This window comes from Lepisma saccharinum, chromosome 17, assembly GCF_977018435.1.
Source record: "Lepisma saccharinum chromosome 17, izLepSacc3.1, whole genome shotgun sequence".
In the NCBI taxonomy this organism is placed as follows: domain Eukaryota; kingdom Metazoa; phylum Arthropoda; class Insecta; order Zygentoma; family Lepismatidae; genus Lepisma; species Lepisma saccharinum.
The window spans coordinates 25,277,403-25,299,691 of NC_139245.1; positions in this window are offsets into that span (position 1 = coordinate 25,277,403).

The following is a 22,289-nucleotide window of genomic DNA, read 5'->3' on the forward strand; positions in this document are numbered from 1 at the left end:
AAAAACATAAGGTCAGCTGGACTCGGAGATTTGTTGTATAAATTTGTACAACACATAACACATGTCATAAGCCCTTGTCGTCCATTACTTTCACAATAACAATATGACCAGGGATATTGTAAGTAATATAGAACACTGACAAATATCAACAAATTATGGATTATTATGAGACCGTTTGTTTTGTTAAACGCGAGGACGTTATTTCCAAAATAAAAGAACAATACAAGGCATATTATTGCGTGGGCTGGAACCCTACACGCCCATATTAATTGGCGGCAATGAAAGTCGCCGGACAATCCTGGAAGGTTTTGGTAGATAAGGCCTCGTTTCGATGCTACGAGTCCTTGAAAAACCTGAATATTATTATATCCTGTATGTATGCAACCATGTCGAACAGATTCATGGTTGCCAGTTGCATTTATTTTTTTCTGTCGAAAAACGACAACATTTTAAGTACTGTACTAACATTCTCTGTGATCAAGAAATGGCCAACCTATGCAGTGTGAAGATTTCTCGGCAAAGCGTATGACACCCTGATGTAATGCAAAAGTATAAAATAGGAAGTAGGCCTATGATATAACATAACGCATGGATGGTGATTTGTGCGTGAGGGGGGGAAGGGGATCTCTACTGGCATAATGATGTCTCCGTAGCATATTATCCCCATAGTTTGTTATCCGAGAAAAGTCTCGCTGATGACGTAGTGATAACGCTGTCGCCTTGTAATCAAGAGGTCACCGGTTCGATATACGGTGTAGGTGCATAGTGGTTCGGATTCCACGAAAAATAAATGGCAATGGCATCCATGAACATGTACCGCACGTTTACATACATACAGAATAGAAACATCTATTTTTTTCAGAGGTTGTTTGTCTTAAAGTCCTCTACATACTGAGAAGGTTTGTTCATGTTGTACGGCCACATGCTGTATAATTTTTACCACTCCAGTAGTGATTAGACTGAGTCGCCACCTATAGATAGCCATTGTACGATTTACTTCCCACAATAATAGAAGTTTTGGAAACAAGAACCCAAAATGTGCTTTCCGCATGATTGGGCAAGGGCGCATTCCCTGGAGGACAGGCAGAGCCTGTTTATTGTTTTCAGACAGTTGAAACGTCAGGTGCATCGCTGCTACATCTGGTGTTGCTAATCGGAATCAATGCTGTCCTCAACTGCTGAAACAAAAGACGAGCGTCCCATCGCACCTGACCGCTTGAGGGAGGCACCTGTTCCTTCCTTGTCCTTCTTCTTCCTCTGGGTCTTCCAAGGTGATTGCAGGTGCTGGGGTTTCCGCACAGCACGCGCTCTTTATTGCATGTCGTTTGTGTTCGGAAATATTGTTAATTTACCGTGTAATGGCGAGATTGTAACTTAGAGTTTAAACAAGTGCGAAAATGTATATTCGAATTTCACGGTGTACGTGTAACCTTTGGGCGTTTCCATATGAAGGGTACGGGGAAAAACAAAGTCCACTTATGTTGAGATTTTGATACCCTGCTATTATTCTAGGGGTTGTGTGCTACATCCCCACATGTCTCATCTGAGGAAAACACAATTAGTACTGCACAAATTAGCATCAATAAAATGTATTTCTGCTTCATTCTGTAGCATTATCAAACTTCAAATTGCACAAGTGTCTTGGGTTACCAGCCAGGTTAAGTCGGCGTTAGCTTCTAACGTTTCGAGCGCATACATTGCTCTGATCATTCCTGCTTGCCGTGTTTAGGCGATTCCAACTTAGAATTCAATATGGAGACTTATGGGCTTTTACTTTTAAGATCACCACCCCCCAAATAAGAGTGTTTTTCTCAGGAACGAAAGTCGTTAATATTTGAACATGGCTTAAATATGCACCAAAGGGAACATAATGCTATCTTTTTCTACCCTTTCTCTTACAATACAGATATCTTACAGAAATGCATTCTTTGCTTGTGTTTTTCGCAATTTGGGAGGGGGTAGGGAGGGGTAAAAATAACAGCCTGATCAATCTATGTGATTTTCAGATCTTTTAGACCCCTAGGCAACACTGTACTGTTAACTGGGGATCATCCGAGCAGTTCAGGATTCCATCCTTGGGATCTCCAAAAAATTATGTGTTGACTCAGCACCGTGAGGGCATCTGGGAAGCTATTTGAAAAGAAGTAGAATACAATATATTTTCAAGTATGAACCTTTACAGCTGTGCATACCATACAAGAATGAAAAATGTTAGTGCAATTTTCCTACACCCTTCCTCCCCTCAGTCTACTTCCTTATTCACACTGCTTGAGAGTTCACAAACACCGTCTTTCCTTTTCATTACTTTCACTACACTTGCACTGTTTCACTACAGTATATAACTAAATTCTTACCTAAGTGATTCCTAATTTTTTTTCCAGATTTATTTATTTATTTAGTAGTCCCCTTTCACACAGTTTCGCTATCCCCACTGAGCTTCTTTGCTCTCTTTGCACCCACCACTATAAAGCCACTTGGCTGGTACTATCGTAACGAAGCTTCAGAGGAAAAAGTTAAGAAAAGTTATTCACCTTGATGTTCTCTACTCGCCTGAAAAAGTGTTCTATTTTTGTGCATTTTGAGTGACAAACTGTGGAAAAGTTCCTACAAGGCTCAGATAAATCTTCATATTGATGTAGTTGCCAGTGCTGTGAAATAGTGTTTTCTTATCAAACAGAAAATCAGTATTTGAAAAAAAGCAAAGAATCAGACATTTCTTCCTGTTTAAGTTTTCAAGCACCGTTTTTCGTTTTCATAAATTGATTTCATTGAATACAAAAAACCAGAATTGTTAAATTATTTGAACAGCACTATTAGTAAGTAATGTTGTCATCCAGTAATCAACTTGTCTCAATTCCCAGTGCTTCGTATCCGAATCTAAACTGTAGGTCCAGTCCCGTTTATACTATCTGAATCAGTGCTATGTCACGTGGTCTTAGGCTATGAATAGAAATAAATTTACCAACTTCTAAGAAATCAGGTTGCCAACTCACAAGAACTCAGGTTGCCAACTCACAAGAACTCAGGTTGCCAACTCATAAGAAATAAGGTTGCCAACTCATAGGAAATCAGGTTGCCAACTCATAGGAAATCAGGTTGCCAACTCATAAGAAATCAGGTTGCCAACTCATAAGAAATCAGGTTGCCAACTCATAGGAAATCAGGTTGCCAACTCATAGGAAATCAGGTTACCAACTCATAAGAAATCACGTTGCCAACTCCAGAATCAGCATCAACATCTCACTGATATGAATAATATTTACAATTTCTGGGCGATTTTTCTCCTGTAGACTTCATTCTTCGCAGAGAGCCTTGCTACCCTAGAATATACGCTCCTGATATGAATATACATTACGTGTAGAACAAACTGGGTCAAATTTTGTGCATGGTCCAGTATCGATGTTTTCTCTATTATAGCCCGTTCGGGAAGAAAAACACATTTAAATATTCAATTATGATTTCAGTCATTCCTTCCTTAATTCGTCGTCTTTTTCCACGTTTCAATTTCGATTTTTTAATACTAGAAACTGAGTGACATAAAATCCATTTTATGGCATACACTCAAGACCGCGCAAGAGCATACAGAGATGAATTGGTTGAAATATGCTCACGGCAAAACACACACTTCAGACGAATTAACAGGTTTTTGTCGTGCCCTTCATATTTTTTATTCACGAACAAGACATTAAGAACAGCTATAAAATGTTCTCGCGAAAAGGATTCTTGATGGCTTCATGTAATCGACACACGTCGATATCGAACCATGGATTATTGTTTTATCGTGCTCAGAATGTCGAGAACGTAAATAATATCGCAAAGTACTTTCTCCTTTTTTATTGCTTTCATGTGTTGTATGTAGAACATGAAGGCAATAATATATGAGTCGTTCTAACTCCGTGTCGACCTGTGTGGCGGAGTGATTATTACAGTGTGCTACGACGTTAAGGGTCCCGGGTTCGAATCCCACACACAGAAAACTAAATGCATCATATCGATTGATGCACCAGAATGCATCAATTGATACACTAAAGTGTGTTCTTCTTCAACGAATCAGATTCACATTTGATGCATTTGGGTGCATCATTTGATTCAAGTGAGGATTTCTTTCAGTCGAGATGTACTTCAATGGATCCGTTGATGTTCCTTGATGAACCTTCCAGCATCTTTTCGGTGGTGAAGGCAGGGGGGAGGCATGGTGGAAAGTCTTTCCACCATGGGGGGAGGTCCTCTGGGCCACGGCCTGTGTCCTGGCCTCTGGTTTATGACACAACCCAGAAGAATTCCTAGTTCCCTGATATGTCGCTAGGTGTATCTGTATCGCGCCGGTGCAGGAAAAGTATTTTGATGCCAACCTCCAGGGCACTCTTAAACGTTTGGTCTGAACTACAGAGTTCGTGTAGCTCAGACGAAACGTGTAAGTGCATCATCAAAGAAGATGCCGGAAGGTGCATCAAAACTCATCAAGGTGCATCAAAACGCATCAACTGATGCATTGAAGTTCATCTTGACTGAAAGAATTCCTCACTTGAATCATTCTCGACATTAAAAAATGCACCCAAATGCATCAAATGTGAATCTGATTCTTTGAAGAAGCTATAGAACACACTTTAGTGCATCAATCGATGTATTCTGGTGCATCAATCGATATGATGCATTTAGTTTTCTGTTTGCAGCCTTGGCATAGGTGTTCTTTGTGAGTGACTCTTCATCAATATCATCATGTCATCACTCATCTTCATCCTCGCGGTTAGCCAAATGTGGCAGAAGAGCCAAGTAAAATAAGCCAAACCAATCAACCTAACCTCGTCCCTCCTCGATTATACTAACCCAAGGGTTTCCAATCCTTTTCGTTTCACGGCATCCTTAGTGTTTCTAGATTTTTCCGTGTCACCCAAGTCAGAATGTAGGCCTATCTAACAGTTGCAACGCTCAGTTAGCGTGGTTAGGTTGCTTGCTTAAAGTTAAAAAATAAAATCATATTTCAAATTCAGAAACATTTCATGTGTAAAAAGTACTAAATTATCATATATTTGGAACAATTCATTTCAGTGAAAATATTCGAACCTTTCCCGGTGCCCCTGTAAACCAGGCACTGCGCCCTAGGCCGCCGTGGCGCACACTTTGGGAACCACTGTAGTAACCCACATGCCCTCCCCGCCTTCCACCATCTCAGCTTTAAATACTGGGCAAAACTGATGACTATGGAAAGGGGGCGTAAAGAAACTTCGACCACAATCACGGATAACAAGGGGCAATGAAAGTCAATGAGTAGCAAAAGTAAGAAGGAGCTTTAAGTTCACTTTAAGCACAGGAAGGCTAATCGACACTGGGCCTACAGTTTAAAGTGGAATCCGAACCACTTGCGTAAAGGAAATGTAAAGGGTAGAGCTTGGGTGGAGTTGAGTGTAGTTTAGTTTATAACGATTATAATAATTATTATTAACTACCAGATTACCCGGCGTTGCCCCGGTATATATTTATCCCAATCTTGTATTAGACAGGAAAATAATGAATTCTAACTATAGTGTAAAATGTAAGTAATTTTTAATGTGATCGTGAATGTCACCAATAAGGTTAGCGACTTCGATTTTTCATCCCCTCTCACCCCCATACCGATAGGTGATGGACCTGGAGTTGAACCGCATTGAGATATCACGAAAACTATAGATTCCATTCGGAACACAGCCTGAATGTTAGACAACCCGAGAAACACTATCGTTGTGCGGATTGCATAGAGTCACGGATGTATGTTTGTGCGGAAATTAATATCGGTGGTTCTCGATTATTTTTACATGTCACCCCTTCCCACCTCACCCCTAGGGGTGCCAGGGGTGTCTTACCCCACAGTATTTCTTTCCAGATTGCAAGTGATACGTATACCAAGTTTGGTTGAAGTTGCTTCAGGCGTTCGAGAGTTATGCCGGAACAAACAAATACACACACACACACACACACATACATCCATTGTTATATATATAGATATAGATTCTGGACACTGGTGTACGCAGGGCGAGTGCTGATGGCGTTGCAGCCCCTTCCGATTTTTTTTAATAAATCAAAATCTTCAAATGAAAACAGTAAAGAACCCGGGAAACACCAAAGTGATATATCCACAATCTTCTTATAATAACCTCAATTACTATATTTGTCTTCAAATTTCAAGACGAAGGTTAAAAATGGTAACTACAAGATATTTTATAATGTATATCGCAGTTGCGTTCCCAAGGGGGGTTGGTGGAGATCATAAACCCCTTTGGCTAAGAATTCCTAAAAAAAAAGTAGGAAAAGATGGCAAAATGAAGACGGACTACAAAAAAATATTGGGTACGCCACTGATATCCTGTCCCTGCCAAGAACACAGCTATGCTTGTCCACTTCCACAATTCCAGCCCCCTCCGAAAGAATACCCTGCATGCTGTAGTGTTTCCTGGAACCCCTGAACAGTCCATCGCGATGGAATTGTCTTTCGACGTGCGCCTGTGGACTCACCAAGAAACAAAACAGCCGAAGAGAAAGAAAACACAAGTTTTCCAAAATAAAAAGAACAAAAGTGAGTTTCCCTGAACAAAAATTCCCTATCGCCACCTGACGCCGAATGCACCTGTTGCAGAGTTTTGTCCTCACGTTATGTAGTGAATTCAGAAGGCTGGACCTGCCAACGCTGGGCTCAAGATTACGATCTTCTCTTCCTGGGTATACCCGGTGCGTCCCAAGTTTTCTCTGTATTTCATTGACTTTAAATTGACTATGTGTTGGGGTTCACCTGTTACGGCGGACAGGGCGCTTGTAATGCGATGCAGGTCGTAAAAATTCTTTTGTCTGCTGCTTTCCTTGTGTGCGTACACGTCTGTAAGCATTTATTTACGATGTTTCAAGAGCCCAGCCACAATGGTAAAGGGTAACCTTTTATAGGAACCAGATGAGCTGTAAAATTAAAACAAAAAAATTGCAATTTTGAGTTTTTTGGCGTGTTAAGCGTACGGTGTCCGTTTTTCTTTGTTTATTATGAATTTGCATACGGATAATTGCACAAAAAATATACAGCATTCTCTTGTTATACTAAAATTATCATTCACGAAGCATCCCGTGTAGGGAAAATTATGTTGGAAGTTTAGAAATTAGCAGGTGTTTTTGTGTATCTGGGCCTTTTTTTCATAAGAATTTATTCAGTCAGTCTCTTATACTAAGAGGAGAAGCTTTTGTTATCAAGTTTTGTTGTGAAGGTGTTTGGCTCTCACGTGAGCTACTTCGTTTATGATACCTGAAGAGTTATTACCCAATCAGTAGGCTCTGATTTAGGGGGGGGGGTTGTGGGGGCTTATAACCATATGCAAGGTGTAGGAGTGTAAAAAAAGAGAAATGTTTAGTTATTTTGCCACCAGATGGCTCTGATTTGGAAAAAGGGACGTGGCTAAGAAATACCAGAGGTCGGAGGAAAGCAAGTCTCGTGTGGGAACTTCACTTCCCACTTGATTAGCTGAGGTTAAAGCACGTTGAGTTCTCTTTGAGTGTTGAAAGGGGTCATCTCGGAATGGAACAAAGTACAGGGAGTACTTGTGTTGTAGTGGTTTAATATTTTAAGTTTTTATGTAGCGTATTTAGTTGGGATTTTTAGTTAAAGCACAGCACTCCTTGTTCTATTCTGAGATAGGTCTTTTGGGGGGCAAATGAATATTAAAATGAAATTACTATAATCTCCTTTTGGTTAAATAAAGTGTAAGGAAGTCTTAGGTATGTAAAGATTTAATTGTATAATTTAATTCTTTCTTTATTATTTATTGTATTTATATTGGGGGTTTATATTCTTATAATCATCATTTATGTAGTCTCAAGCCCTTCATGCATTATGTTGTTAAATAAACCTCCTTACTATCAAGCCTTTTATGTATAATTTCTCTAAACCTCATATCTTTATATTTCTGCTAGGTTAATGTACCGACTTCAGTTGCAAGCCTTGTGTCCTAATGAAGGACAATATTTCTTAGTAAATAATTGTAAAGGATGTGCAATAAGAAGCTGGTCATAAGCTATAACCCCAAGCCTCCTTCTGCAAGGAGTCCACTACTGACAAAAAATGCTTCGAAAAAATGAGATATTTGAAATGAAATAAAATGTAAAAAAATAAAATATAATGAACCGTCTAACATAACTTTTGGCCTAAAGGTTATAACTGAGATGGTGTAGGAGGGGAGGGGCTCATTATGTTGTTAGCCCAGATCCTCCACATATATAAATCCGGAGCTATTCCAAGAAAGGGCATTTAAAAATTAATGAAATTTAACCTCCGTTGTTTAGTGGTTAGCGTTATGGTCTACGAACCTGTCTCAAGAATACGCTGCAATGTGGGAAATAACCTTCTCTTTGCAAGGAGGAGAGATGGGTTCACTGAATAGCTGCATTCAGGTCTACACGAAAAATGCATTCCGTTTTGCAGGGTAATATAAAATTGCATTATCATTTTTTTCTAAATTGTAAAGCTATCCCCCTGTAAGATACAAGAAGTGTGGTAGGATTTCGCACATGCTCGAGCCGATTGGGGGATTGGTTATCACACAACGCGCTACGACGCCAATGGTTCGAAACCCGACCTGGGTATCTTTGAGAGCGTCGCTTCATCAACTCCATCATATCATCACTCGTTGTTTTCTTCATATTAACCAAAAGTGGCAGAAAAGTGAAGTACATAAACCAAATCAATCAATCAATCAAGTGCCACCCTGGCTTTTATTACTGTTATTATTAGGCCTTCCGATGGCGAAGTGGTAACTTGGTCGCCTTGTAATCAAGAGGTCCCGGGTTTTATTTACTTACTAGCTGATCACCCGGCCTTGCCCAGGTATTTATTTATCCCAATCTTCTATTAGACATGAAAATAATGAATTCTAACTATAGTGTAAAATGTAACTAATTTTATTTACTTTATAATAATAAATTAGCTTAGCGACTCCGAAAACTATGGATTCGACACTAATGTAGGTCATTTTTGTCATTATATTTTTCACCCTTCTCCCCCCCCCCCCCCAATGCCGATAGGTGATGAACTTAGAGTTGAACGTAATTGGGAGTGTCACCATTTACCTTAGCGACCCCGAAAACTATGGATTCCACATTAATATCGGTTGTTTTCGATTATATTTACATGTCACCCCTTTCCTACCCCCACCCCTAGGGGTGCCAGGGGTGTCTTACCCCCACAGTATTTCTTTCCAGATTGTAAGTGATATGTGTACCAAGTTTGGTTGAAATTGCTCCAGGCGTTCGAGAGTTATGCCGGAACAAACAAACATACATCCATTTTTATACCTTATATATAGATAGATTTATTTGCCATCAGTTTCAGATTTGGAACAGAATTACCATTTTATACTGAAACAGTAACAGCAGAAAAACAACAACAATAATAAGAAGAACAAAACAATAGAGTACAAAATGGCACAGAAAAAAATAAGATCACACATTCATTGTTAACAATTTTCTGAAATTGCGCTCTGGCAAGAATAGCTATGCCACGTTATTACGACATGAGCGAGGAAGCCTATAGAAAAGAGACCGCTGTAAAAAGGAGAGCCTTGTATTGGGATTGTGAAAGAGCTTTACGTTGCGGGTTGGCCGGGTGAGGACTCGCAGATGAAATTTGCTGATCAGAAATTTGGATTTAATATTGCCATTCATGATTTTATGCAAGAATTTCATGTCTGCTAATTCGCGACGAGTGTGTGGTGCTTGGATATTCAACCATTCTGTAGAGGCACATGGTGTTTCGTATCCCATTTTAAACTGTAGGCCCAATCCTGATTAGCTCAAACAAATTAAGTATATTACTACTGTTAATGGATTCTAGAAAGGCCTAACTTTTCAGAATTTAGACTACAAGTATTTTTTTTCGAAACTGGTATTATAGAAATAATAATTGCCGAGATATACCTAGGGTACACATTAAAACTAACTCTGGATTGCAGTTTGAAAGCTAACGAGGCGCTGGTACCTGGACCTGTAGCCAGGATAACATTCTTTGGGAATTATGTTTTGTCGTCTCTATATGTTTGTGATTGTCCCTTCATTCATCTCATCATTTCACCATTCATCCTCATCTTCGCGATTAGCCAAAAGTGACATGAATGCGATGTAAAATAACCTACTTCAATTAGTCAACACGAAGGAACTTACATTTATTTCAGTATCTAATCAAATCTTCAACGTGTCTTCTTTCCGTTCATGTGTTTTTCTCTGCCATCGGAAGTTTGGTTTTCCTAAGACAACAAGTAAAATAATACTAATATCGGCGTAATGGTAAACTGTTTCCAAGGAACACTTGAACTCGTTAAACAGCGACTAGAAGATAAAGATCGGCAAGAAATAATGATGGAAACTGCAACGAAAATATCACTAGACCTCCAGAAAAGGACATTCGGGAATGGGGACAAGCAAATTATATAAATAAAGTAAGCAAGGAAACAAGAAAGGGAGCAGTATGGCTGAGATAGGGGGTGGAGACAAAGTGCGGTGAAAAGAGAAGGAGGTAGTATAATATGTAAGGGGAATGACGGAACGAATCACCTGTTTGCATGTCCGGGAACGCGCGCCCTGCAGGACAAGTGGCTGGAGGGTTTAGGAATAGAAGAAGCGCTCAAATTAGTTGTGGAACAGACTGCAGCAAGTGTGGAAAAATTGGAGAAAGTGGGAGTATTTTTGGTGAAAGTGAAGGAAAAGAGAAGTGAGGTGAGGATGAACGAAGAAAGACTGGAAGAAGAACGAGTGAAGTGAATGAGCTGTTAGGGAAGGGGAAGGAATGCACATAGAGGACAAACTAAGAGACAGCATAAAAAATAAACTCAATGCAAATATATATATATATATATATATATATATATATATATTTTAGAGGAAAAATCCAAATGTTAAGTAGTGCGTACAGCCTATGGTTTGCACATGAAATAATAAATCTAATCTAATTTATTTTATGCACAGGCACTTTAATCGGGACTGGACCTACAGTTTTAAAGTGGGATACGAAACACCATGTGCCTCCATAGGGTATCGAATCTGAGATTCCTTGATTACAAGGCAACGACACTACCACCACGCCATCGGGGAGGTCCAAATGAAATTTGAATATGAAGTTGAGAAACGTACAGTGAGAAGCGTGATTGTTGAAATAATGGAGATTGCTTTCTCCCCAAGCGCCAGTGTACGGCGAAGAGGTTACGTCTTGTGTGTGTCCGAGACACACGAATTCCTCCCAACAATTCCCTCCATTTAACCCATTCGCTTCGGGTAACCGTAAACACGGGCACCCCGAGAGGAGGCCCATTTATCACTGCGCCTGTCCTTCTTCACCTGTTGCCTTCGCCGGGTCGAGGGCGTGGGTGACCCTGGCGTTTGGGAAGTGGAGCGCTGATGCAATGGAAATTGTGTGTTGGAAGGGGCAGGTGAACGGTCGGCGCGTGAGTGACAATAGCTGCTCATCAGCATCCATGCTGTACGCCCAGCGCCCGCGGGCTAACAAGGCGACAGCGCTCTATGATCGCTGATCGGCCATTGCAGTGATGCTAACTGCTGAAGATAAATTCCGGTGATCCTGGTATATCAGTGGCGTAGCCCAGGCTTGAACCCCTCCTATAATTTTACGAAACTACACAACTCGACGCCGATCTTTGTGGCGGAGTGGTTAGCACAGCGCGTCCTGGCCAGGCGCATGGGTGTGGCTTGTGAGAGCCCCTTCATCAATTTCAACATATCCACTCATCCTCATCTTTGCGATTGGCCAAAAAGTGGCAGCAAAGCGAAGTAAAGCAAACTAAATCAATCAATCAATACTCTACAGCAAATTTTTAGGACGCTTTCAGACCGTAGCGAGTAGCAGAAGGCGACAGGCGACAAGCGGCACGCTTCGGTCTGAAATCTCTCACGGAGGAAGAAAAGACGAAGAGAGAACGGAAGTTGTTCAAAATTGTGGAAAAGAGAAAGATTAAAAGAAAGCGAGAGATAGAGAAGGTGAAGAATAAGAAGAGAAAGAAAGAGGTAAAGAAAGAGAGAAGAACTAAGGAGAAAAGTGTGAGAGAGAAAATAAACAGAGGAAGAAAGAGAAAAGAGATTTGTGAGAGACAATGAGGAAGAAAGATATAAATCAAATGTTAGAAACAAAGATAAGCAGAGGAAGAAAGTGAGAAAAGAAGTGTGAGAGTTAAAGATAAACAGAGGAAAAAAGATAGAAAACAAATATGAGAAACAAAGATAAGCAGAGGAAGAAAGTGAGAAAAGAAGTGTGAGAGTCAAATATAAACACAGGAAGAAAGATAGAAAACAAATATGTGAAACAAAGATAAGCAGAGGAAGAAAGAGAGAATAGAAGTGTGAGAAACAAAGATAAACAGAGAGAAGAAATATAGAAAAGAAAGTGAGAAACAGAGAAGCAGAGGAAGAAAGAGAGAAAACAATGTGAGAAACAAAGATAAGCAGAGGAAGAAAGAGAGAAAAGAAGTGTGAGAATTAAAGATAAACAGAGAGAAGAAAGATAGAAAACAAAGTGAGAAGTAAAGATAAGCAGAGGAAGAAAGAGAGGTGTGAGAAACAAAGATAAGCGGAGGAAGAAAGAGAGAAAACAAATGTGAGAAACAACGATAAGTAGAGGAAGAAAGAGAGAAAAGAAGTGTGAGAAACAAAGATCAACAGATAGAAGAATGGTAGAAATCAAAGTGAGAAGCAAAGATAAGCAGAGGAAGAAAGAGAGAAAACAATTGTGAGAGTCAAAGATAAGCAGAGGAAGAAAGATAGAAAACAAATGTGAGAAACAAATATAAGCAGAGGATGAAAGATAGAAACGATTGCGAGAAACAAAGATAAACAGAGGAAGAATGAGAGAAAAGAGGTGTGAGAAAGAAAATAAACATAGGAAGAAATGGAGAAAAGAAGTGTGAGAAAGATAGTAAACAGACGATGAAAGAGAGAGAGAGAGAGAGAGAGAGAAGTGTGAGCAACATTATCAGTACTATCCAAGACCATGAAAGTAGCTCTCGTCTGAAAATATTTCACTTCATTCCCCCAGGAAAAAAGTCTCTGGCGTCGCTGTGCCATGTGCGTCACTTTAGTGAAGTGAATTGATACCAACGGTTGGCAACACTGATTTGTGATCTCTTGGGGTCTCGCCCGTCTGTTTATCAAGTGCCTGCACGTCAACAAGCAAAAGACTTCACCTCCAAAGCGAGCAAATGAAAGGAAGCCGTCAGCATGTGTGCCGTGTTTGTTTGGCTTGATCATAGGAGGAAGAATTAAGAATTGTGATACCTGCCTTCGTCCAGCCAACGCAGCCATTCTTTGCCGCCGAAGCTGAAATAAAAGATGCGTAATGAAGGGACTGGCGTCGAGGAAAGGAACGTCCCTCCAGACAATGAGCTAATTGGATGAAATACTGGACAAGGCTTGGCTAATCAGGCGGCTCGGATTAAGGACCGTGACATCACGGGAGCTTCCTGTAGATCACAAGCCGCATCGTATGACCTAGAGGTTCAAGTAGCACCTGTAGATTGATTCATATTTAGTCCCAATTTTTCTTTGTCAAATTTGAGTGTTTTTCAAGCTATTTGAATATTATACAACTTTCTACATTCTGTCAGTACAACGAAGCTTTGCACTTATGAGACATGCGCAGATACTCCTGGTGTCGCAGCCTGCTGTGCTAACCACTCAGGCATGGAGGTTGGCATATCTTTTAAATGCGTATATACCAGTGGTTATAAAATGCTCCTTAATAACCGTCGTTTTAAAAAAGAGACCATTTAATTAAAGGGCCTCTTTCTCGTTTGTCAGGATATATGGGTTGTTGAAGGTCCAAGAATCCATAAATTCTAATGGGATCTATTGGACTCCGCAACAGGACCGGACCGTATTTAAATTTATCAGGAAATAAAGGTTCCTGGAGCGTTTTAAATTCATCCGGATAAAAGGATCCTGGACCGAATTAAAACACTTTGAACATATTTTTTTTTTCATTTATACTTGCTGATTTTCTCTCCCGGTCGGGAATTGAATTAATTTAGGTACAAATCCTGGATGTTTAACAACCCTGGACTACGTGGAAGAGAGGTTTTGGTTTTAGTGTCTTCAAAAATGTCACCCCTTACACCCCATCCTTGCTGTTAAAAACACAAACAAAAAAAACGCTACTTGAACCTTTGCAACCAATAGAATTACAAAATTCAGTTTGAGAATAACAAGAAAATGTCTGCTGAGTGTTCAATTTGTGTGAGTTGGGTATAAAATGTTCGCTATTCAACTTGAGGTTATTCTATTTGAAAATTAAAATAACACGTGAAGAAAATTACGAAATCATTTAGTAACTTTTATGCAATCATAACGTCACTTTTTGGACTGCTTCATACAGTCGCTTCAATCACCCCTTCGCACCCGCCTGGCACTGCCCTTGAGGATGAATAACACATGGAAGACAGATACGTGCGAATTAAGATTCTTACTTTGCGGGGGGAGGATGCCCCACTCAGGATAGGTTTGGAAGTTAACAAAGAGAAAACTAAATATATGCTTACAGGCCGAAACCAAGTGTTAGGTAATAATCAAAATCTAATTATTGATAACAACTCGTTTGAACCAGTTTCCAAATTCAAATACTTAGGAGTAATATTAACAAATGAAAATTATATTAAAGAGGAAATAAAAAATAGGCTTAATTCAGGAAATGCATGTTACTTCTCTCTTCATAAACTTTTGTCTTCTTGTTTAATATCTAAGAAACTAAAAGTTAAAATGTACAAAACAGTAATTTTGCCTGTAGTATTATATGGGTGTGAAACTTGGTCCCTTACATTGAAAGAGGAACATAAATTGAGAGTATTTGAAAATAAGATCCTTAGAAAATCTTTGGACCTAAAAGGGATGAGGAGACAGGTGAGTGGAGAAGGCTACATAATTTAGAACTACATAATTTGTATCATGTCCAGATATTATTAGAATAATTAAATCAAAAAGACTTATGTGGGCAGTCCATGTGGCACGATTCGGAGATGAAAGAGGAGTTCACAGGATTTTTATCGGGAAACCTGATGGTAAAAGACCTGTAGGAAGGCCAAGACGAAGATGGAGGGACAACGTTGAGATGGACCTAAAGGAAAGCGGAAGGGATGGAAAAGAGTATATAGATTTTGCTCATGATAGGGACAGATGGAAGGCCTGTGTTGCTGCAGGCATGAACCTTCGGGTTTAAGAAGGCTAGAGAGTTAGTTAGTTAGTTAGTTAGTTGGGGGAGGATTCCACTCAGTGGCATATTTGTGATTTAATTTTGGGAAGAAGTTTTTTTTTGAGGTATGCAAATTTGTATATGTTACCAGTCAATAATCTAAACTATTCCCTTGCGTTTCCAAGTACCTCAAAACAGTGGTTCTAAGGTAGATTATTAAATCTTATGATAACATTTATGTGTTTACATGTAATTTAGAAACATTTAGTATATAAATATACACCGATGAGTCATTGCATTATGACCACCCCGACCCGGGAAAATTTAGCGTGCCTGGAACGCGTCGAGTGACACGTGTCACGTTGGCAACATCTTAAACTGTAGGATTCAGAAGTGGACAGAAATATTCGACAAAATCTCACCACTACAAGCGGGCTTCAGGAAAGAGTACAGCACGTTAGACAACATATTCATATAAGATACACTCGTACAGAGGAAAATAAAACGGAAGCGGGAGAAATTATACGCATGTTTCATTGATTTTGAAAAAGCATTGGACAAAGTTCATAGGGATATTTTGTGGGGAAAATTGTAGGCTATGAGAAGGGAATGTCCTCGCGCATGATCAGAGCACTGCAAGCAATATATGCGAGGGTAGATTTCAGAGTAAGATGCGAAGGAAACCAAGTCTCGGCACTGCAGCCTTCGCTCAGGAGACTCAAACAAGGATGCATCCAATCACCAGTGCTATTCTAACTGTTCATAGATTGGGTAGCGCATGAAATTAAAATGGACCAGGATTCTATCCCATGTGTAGGAGTGCAAAGTATACCAGTCCTTATGTATGCAGACGACATAGTCATCTTGTCAGAGACAATAGAGGGTCTTCAAAGGGGCATAGATAGCATATATGAGGGGTGCATCAAATATAAAATGAAGGTATACATTAAAAAAACAAAAATCATTGCTTTCAAGAATGGCTACATATTTAGAAGACAGGAGACGTGGACATACCGGGGGGGATTTAATCTAGCGGGTTAAAAACTTCACATACCTGGGGGCAACACTCTCCATGACAGGGAGCTCGACACACCATATAAGGGCAAGAAAAACTAAAACAAAATTTGCAATAGAGCAAGTCATAAGGACAATAAATAAGACACCCCAAATGCCTTTCCCGGTCATTCAAAACCCCTATTCATCAATAGTATTAGGTACATTAAACTATGGAGTAGAACTGTGGGGGTTAAGGGGGGACAACACAATAATTGGCATACAGACCGAATTTTATAAAAGAGTAATGGGCGTAAGCAAAGACACGGCCAACTGTGAGATTCTTAAGGAATTGGGCCTGAACAGAGACGCGGTACAAGCACGGATGAGGGTTGTTAAATATTGGATGCGATTATCACAAGAGGGCCAAACTACGCTGAGGGGACAATGTTTGGAAATACAGACAAGAGAGGATAACGTTTACAGCTGGGGCCTGGAAGTGAAAAATCTCTTATATAATAGCGGAATGTGTTGGGTATGGGAAGAGGGAGGAAGGGGGGGCATCTCAACAGAAAATCAAATCAGGGACAGGTTACTCGACATAGACAGACAAGAAATAATAGCAGACTGCCAAACAAAGACCTCAATCAGGGAACAGCTAAGAGTAAGAGAATGGGGGAAAGCGAAATATATCCAGGTTGTGGGAAAAAATGAAAGAGGCGCGCTGGCATGGTTCAGATTAGGGGGATGGAAACAACTAAGAAAGAGAAACGAAGCAGGGGAAAAGATATGTCCTTTGTGCGATGGGGAAGAGACGGACAAGCATATCCTACTGAACTGCCCTTCTACACGTGACCTAAGGGACAAATGGATGAAAAACTTACCAGGGAGGGAGGTGATAGAAGTGGTAGACGACAGCCTGTCGTTGGCAACATGAATTCTTAGACGTTGGCAACCTGCATTCTTAGGAGTTGGCAACCTGAATTCTTAGACGTTGGCAACCTGCATTCTCTACCTCCATAGCCTAGGACCACATGTCATAGTAAGCTAGTCCAGGTTTTAGACTCAGCATACGCCAATGTTGCTTGGGATAATTTTTTGGGGAGGGGAAGGGTCCCCAGCATCCCCTTGTTAATTCGTACACTGAAGACAAATTTCAGAAGAGAGTGAAACCAGCAACCACTGGTATAAATGAATACTCGATATATACATAAAAAAAAAATCCGATCTGCCATTGCGAAAAATAGCGATATTCATCATTGTTGTTACGGTCGCCAAATCACGACTTTCCATTTGCACATTCCCTTCTTCTTCCTTTTTTGCAACTCTGAAAACAAATTGCTTTGTAACCTCCATTGTGAACAGGTAGCGTGGCTCAATCGGAGAGGAACAAATAGAGCGTCGGCACGCACAGCGCTCCCGAGCGGAGGCGTGAGGAACCTCTTCCGAAAACAATCGACGATCGCCCCACTTTCGCTGGAAAAGGGACTTTTCGACATCACCTCACTTGCATTACGCAACGGCGAACAACAATAAAATTAAAAACTGGTCTCTGTTGGGAGATTCCACTCCTCTAAGCCATCTCACGCTTAGAAATCATTTTGTCCACTGCAATAAGCTCTCTCTTGTATGGATGTTAACGATTTATCATATCTGCACGACGACTCTCCATGGGCCGTCGCATCGGCTAGAGAATTATCTTTGCTGAATCTGTGCTGAGCAGGCTTGCAGTAAAAGAAATCACTTGTGGTTCACCGTCTGGTACAGTCACCAGCAATAAAAATCGGGCATCTAATTCCTGAAATAGATACTCGCTTCCCTGCAAGGCTTGGATTGGATTGAGTTGATGTTTTAAGTCCACTTTTGCGCTAACTGAGACTGGACCTAGAGTTTAAAGTGGGATCCGAACCCCTATGTGCCTCCACCGAGTATCAAAGCCAGTGCCCCTTCATTACCAGACGATGACGTGACACTGCGCCATCGAGGAGGCGCTGTTAACTCTGCTACACACGCACACATGTTCTCTGAAGTGTCATCTGCATACTACTGAAAGAAAATCCGTTTTCAATGCAACAACAAACAAGCAATATAAAGGATGGATGGTGTCACTTGTATAGGAAACAAGATAAACCCAGAGACTTCAACCTGCCAAAAATATAATAAATGACGGTGGTAGCCGTGAATATGTTCCACATGTTTCATGCATACAAGCAAGAAGTGCCCTTATTTTTGGACTTGTAACGTTCGAACGAGCACAAAAAATATGTTTATACGATAAACTGAAATATCGAGAGGATGTAAGTAGTGACCCTTTAGAGGAATACTCAAGTATCGCCCGGAGGTGGTCATTTTCGTTCAACCTCCCTCACCCTCACCCTCACCCTCATGTCTCGCCCTCACAAACGTCGGAGGGCGAAGATGAGGGTCGCCATCCGGAGGGCTCTGGCTATCGCCCTCTCCTCCTGTCTACGTCTCTTACTTCCTTTCAATGTTCGTTTTCTATCTTTAGCTCTGTTTCCCTATTACTTTCCTTACCTCTCTGCCTTTCTTCCATATTTCTCTATTTCCTTTTCATCACTTTCTCGCTTTTTCCCCCTCTCACATTCATTCTTTTCCTCTCTTTCTATATCTTTCTTTCTGTTTCTCTTTCTTTGTATTTGTCTGTTTCTGTATCACTTCCTTATTACCTCTTCGTTCTGTTTCTCTATTTCTTTGTATCACATTCTCTTTTTTGTCTTACTTATATTTTGTCTCTACATCTCTTTCTTCCTCTGTCTCTTTCTATTCCTTCTCTATTCCCTACCTTTATTTCTCCCTCTGTTTCTCTATCACGTACTTTCTTCTCCGTCTTTCTCCTTGTTTCCGTATCTCCTTCCTTCTTCCATCACTTTCTCCCGTTTTTTTTCAGTCTCACATTCAATTCCTCTCTCGTTCTCTGTTACTTCCTATTCCTCTATTCCTTTCTTTATTTTTGTACTATTCTCTTTTATGTTTTTCATTCTTTCTATCTTTATCTCTTCCTTTGTTTCCCTACCAATTTCTTATTTCTCGATCTTTCTCCCTGTTTCTCCATCCCCTCCATCCGTATCATTTAATCATTCTATTTCTCTCTCTCTCTCTCTCTCTCTCTCTCTCTCTCTTTCTCGGGGCTTTCCAGATTGCGGAGTCGCCTTGTAATCAAGGGGCCGTGTCAACGCCCTTGAGACCAATACAGGGCAGATACTATCCCCAACCACTTCTACGCACGCCTCTTTTTTAAAAATAATCGAGGGCCTCTCCGATGGCGCAGTGGTACCGTCGTCGCCTTGTAATCAAGGGGTCCCGGGTTCGATACCCGGTGGAGGCACAAGTGGTTCGGATCCCACTTTAAACTGTAGGTCCAGTCCCGATTAGCCTTACTGTGCATAAAGTGGACTTAAAACACCAATTCAATCAATCAATCAATTAAAAATAATCGATTGATTTATTTTATTTTACATCGTTTTTCTGAAACGTTTAGCTAATCGCGAAGATGCGAATGAGTGATGAAATTTATGAAGAGGCATTCACAAAGAACACCCATGCACAAGGCGGAATTCGAACCCGGGACTCCTGGCGTTGTAGCGTGCCGTGCTAATCACTCTGCGACGGAGGTTGGCAAAACCTTTTGATTACCAAGCCCATTTTGCCATGTAAGCCCCCCGGTACTGGGCCATTTTTTTTAGCAAAATGCACTTTCATTTAGATGACTGTAGATCAGAGGCTAATTGCCCTAGACAGACGAATGATATATCGTTATACGCGGAATAAACCATAGATTCGAACTACATACAATTTATGCACATTGAGTGTATATATGGATGCGGGAGGAGGGAAGGAACCGGAAAATTCCAAAATTTCTGAACAAAATTGCACAATTATCATACGCGTAATAGAACACGACTTGTGCCCCCCAAACGATATGCCTATGCGCCACTGACTCAATTTCAAAGGAAGCCGCCATTTTCCCGCCCTTTTTATGGAAGAAAAAGACGTGCAAGAGTCTTTACGGTGCAGTATATGTGTTAACAATAATATAAAAGAAGAAAACCGCAATTCCAGCGAAAAATAGCGACATTATGACGTAAAAACTACGAACATGACAAGGTATCTTTTAAAAGATAGGTGGTAAACAAGAGGTAATCTTGTATGTACTCATGACAAGAATCGTCCCCTGCATGCTAACTCTGTCGGAGAAGGCGAACAACCAAATAGAATCAATTGTTGCTCTGCTATGAACATTTATATTGCTCGACTCACCGAACATTCCCTTTTTGCTTTCCTTCAATTCCTCCGCCTGTCACCTGTTGCGACTACTGCATCCACGTGACCAGCAGCAGACAAACGCAGCCGGGGCAATTAGTAGGTCTGCAGGCTTGTGCCGCGAGAAACGCCCACACAGAAACAATTAACATAAATATAAAATCTAATGAAACCTCCTGGTGGACGTTTTGTGCTGTCTGCTCAGGCTCAATATGGTTCTTGCACGTCATAAAATGTAAGTTTAGGAGAGCGGGTGGACGTTACAGCCAGTTGTGTGCAATGAAGCGTTTTATTCTTTACATAAACAAGTCAGTTTGTAAAACAAGAGGGTGTAGTGTCAGCCTCTTTCATGGATTGGTTAGCGTACCACACTATACAAATTATCACCCGCTACAACGCCAGGGGTCCCGGTTTTGAACCCCGGCCTGGGCATTGATGCTCTTTGTGAGTGTCCCTTCATAAATGTCATTATTACATCACTCATCCTCATTGTCGCAATTAGCCAAAGAGTGGAAGACCAACGACACTGAATAAGAAAACTCAAATCAAATCACACTATACAAAGTCAATGATTCTGCAGGTTCGAGTCCTGCCAAAAAGATCGATGTGTTTGTATTTGTTTCATATTTACGTCAATTATCAATTTTGGCTAATCGCGACGATGAGGATGACTGATGATATGATGGAATCATAAACTAAACCCATAAAGTCTAGAAAAACTGATGAGAAACATACTGTATTTTCTTGGTGCAAGATGCGCTACACATGTCCACCTCTTAACACACTTCCTCAAACGCTACAACATGTTTCCTCGAATTGAATTCAAAATGTGAGGATCCAGTACAGCCGTTTCAGCGACTATCCTTTCCCGGAGATGGTTTATCGACCTTTTCGGATGTCCCAAATTGAATTCGGCACTTCCCTCTGGTCCGCAAAGAAGAATCATCTCCACTCGGTAGCCTTTTGTTAGTGCCAGAGTTTATTGGTTCAATACTTTATGGTCACCCTATGACATGTTCAATATAAAAACACGTATTTAATGTGGTGTTGCGTCGAACATTATATTGCAGTACAGTATCGTGTAGCATATGTCCACTTACAAAAGAAAAATAATCCATTTGGGTCCAAGTGAAATTCAAGCCTCCACTTCAAGCTCCCTCGACTTCGGATCATACGCAAGTAAATCAAGATACTCGTATGTAATATCAGTCGAAGAACGACAGAGAACTTCTGTGATGCAAAGTAATATCTACCTGGCCAACCCCACCCCACACCACACACACATAATCACCATAGTGTCTCTATCAAGGCAGACATTAATGATCTGGGAACGAGAGACTCATGATATGAAGTCATCAGCTGCCCTTTTAACGAAAGAAATGTATTTACATATGACTTACCCATTCTCCCCACCCGCTCCTTCACCCTTTTGCCATTGACTGGTAGTCGGTCCTCTGTGGGAAAACCGTCACTTGCGTGTTCCAACTGCAACGCAGATTGAGTTTGCTCTCATAACGTTGTCCGGGGGGGGGGGGAGGGGAGGGGGTTAAGTCGCTTCCTGCCACGTTAACCAACATTGACTCTTTTATTATTTGCACATCCAGTGCTAGCTACGACGCGTTTCCGGTCCTCCGGAGAAGAGAAAGAAAGAAATGGAAAAGAAAAAAAAGAGCCCTTGAAATTTGACACCGGTGCCTTCATAGAAAAGCCCGGAAGTCCAAGCACCGCTGTTCGCTCCTGCATGGGAAGTGTTGCTACACACGACCAAAATCTCTTAACTGGTAGACCAATGAAATGTACTGAATTAATATCACCCAGGGAGACA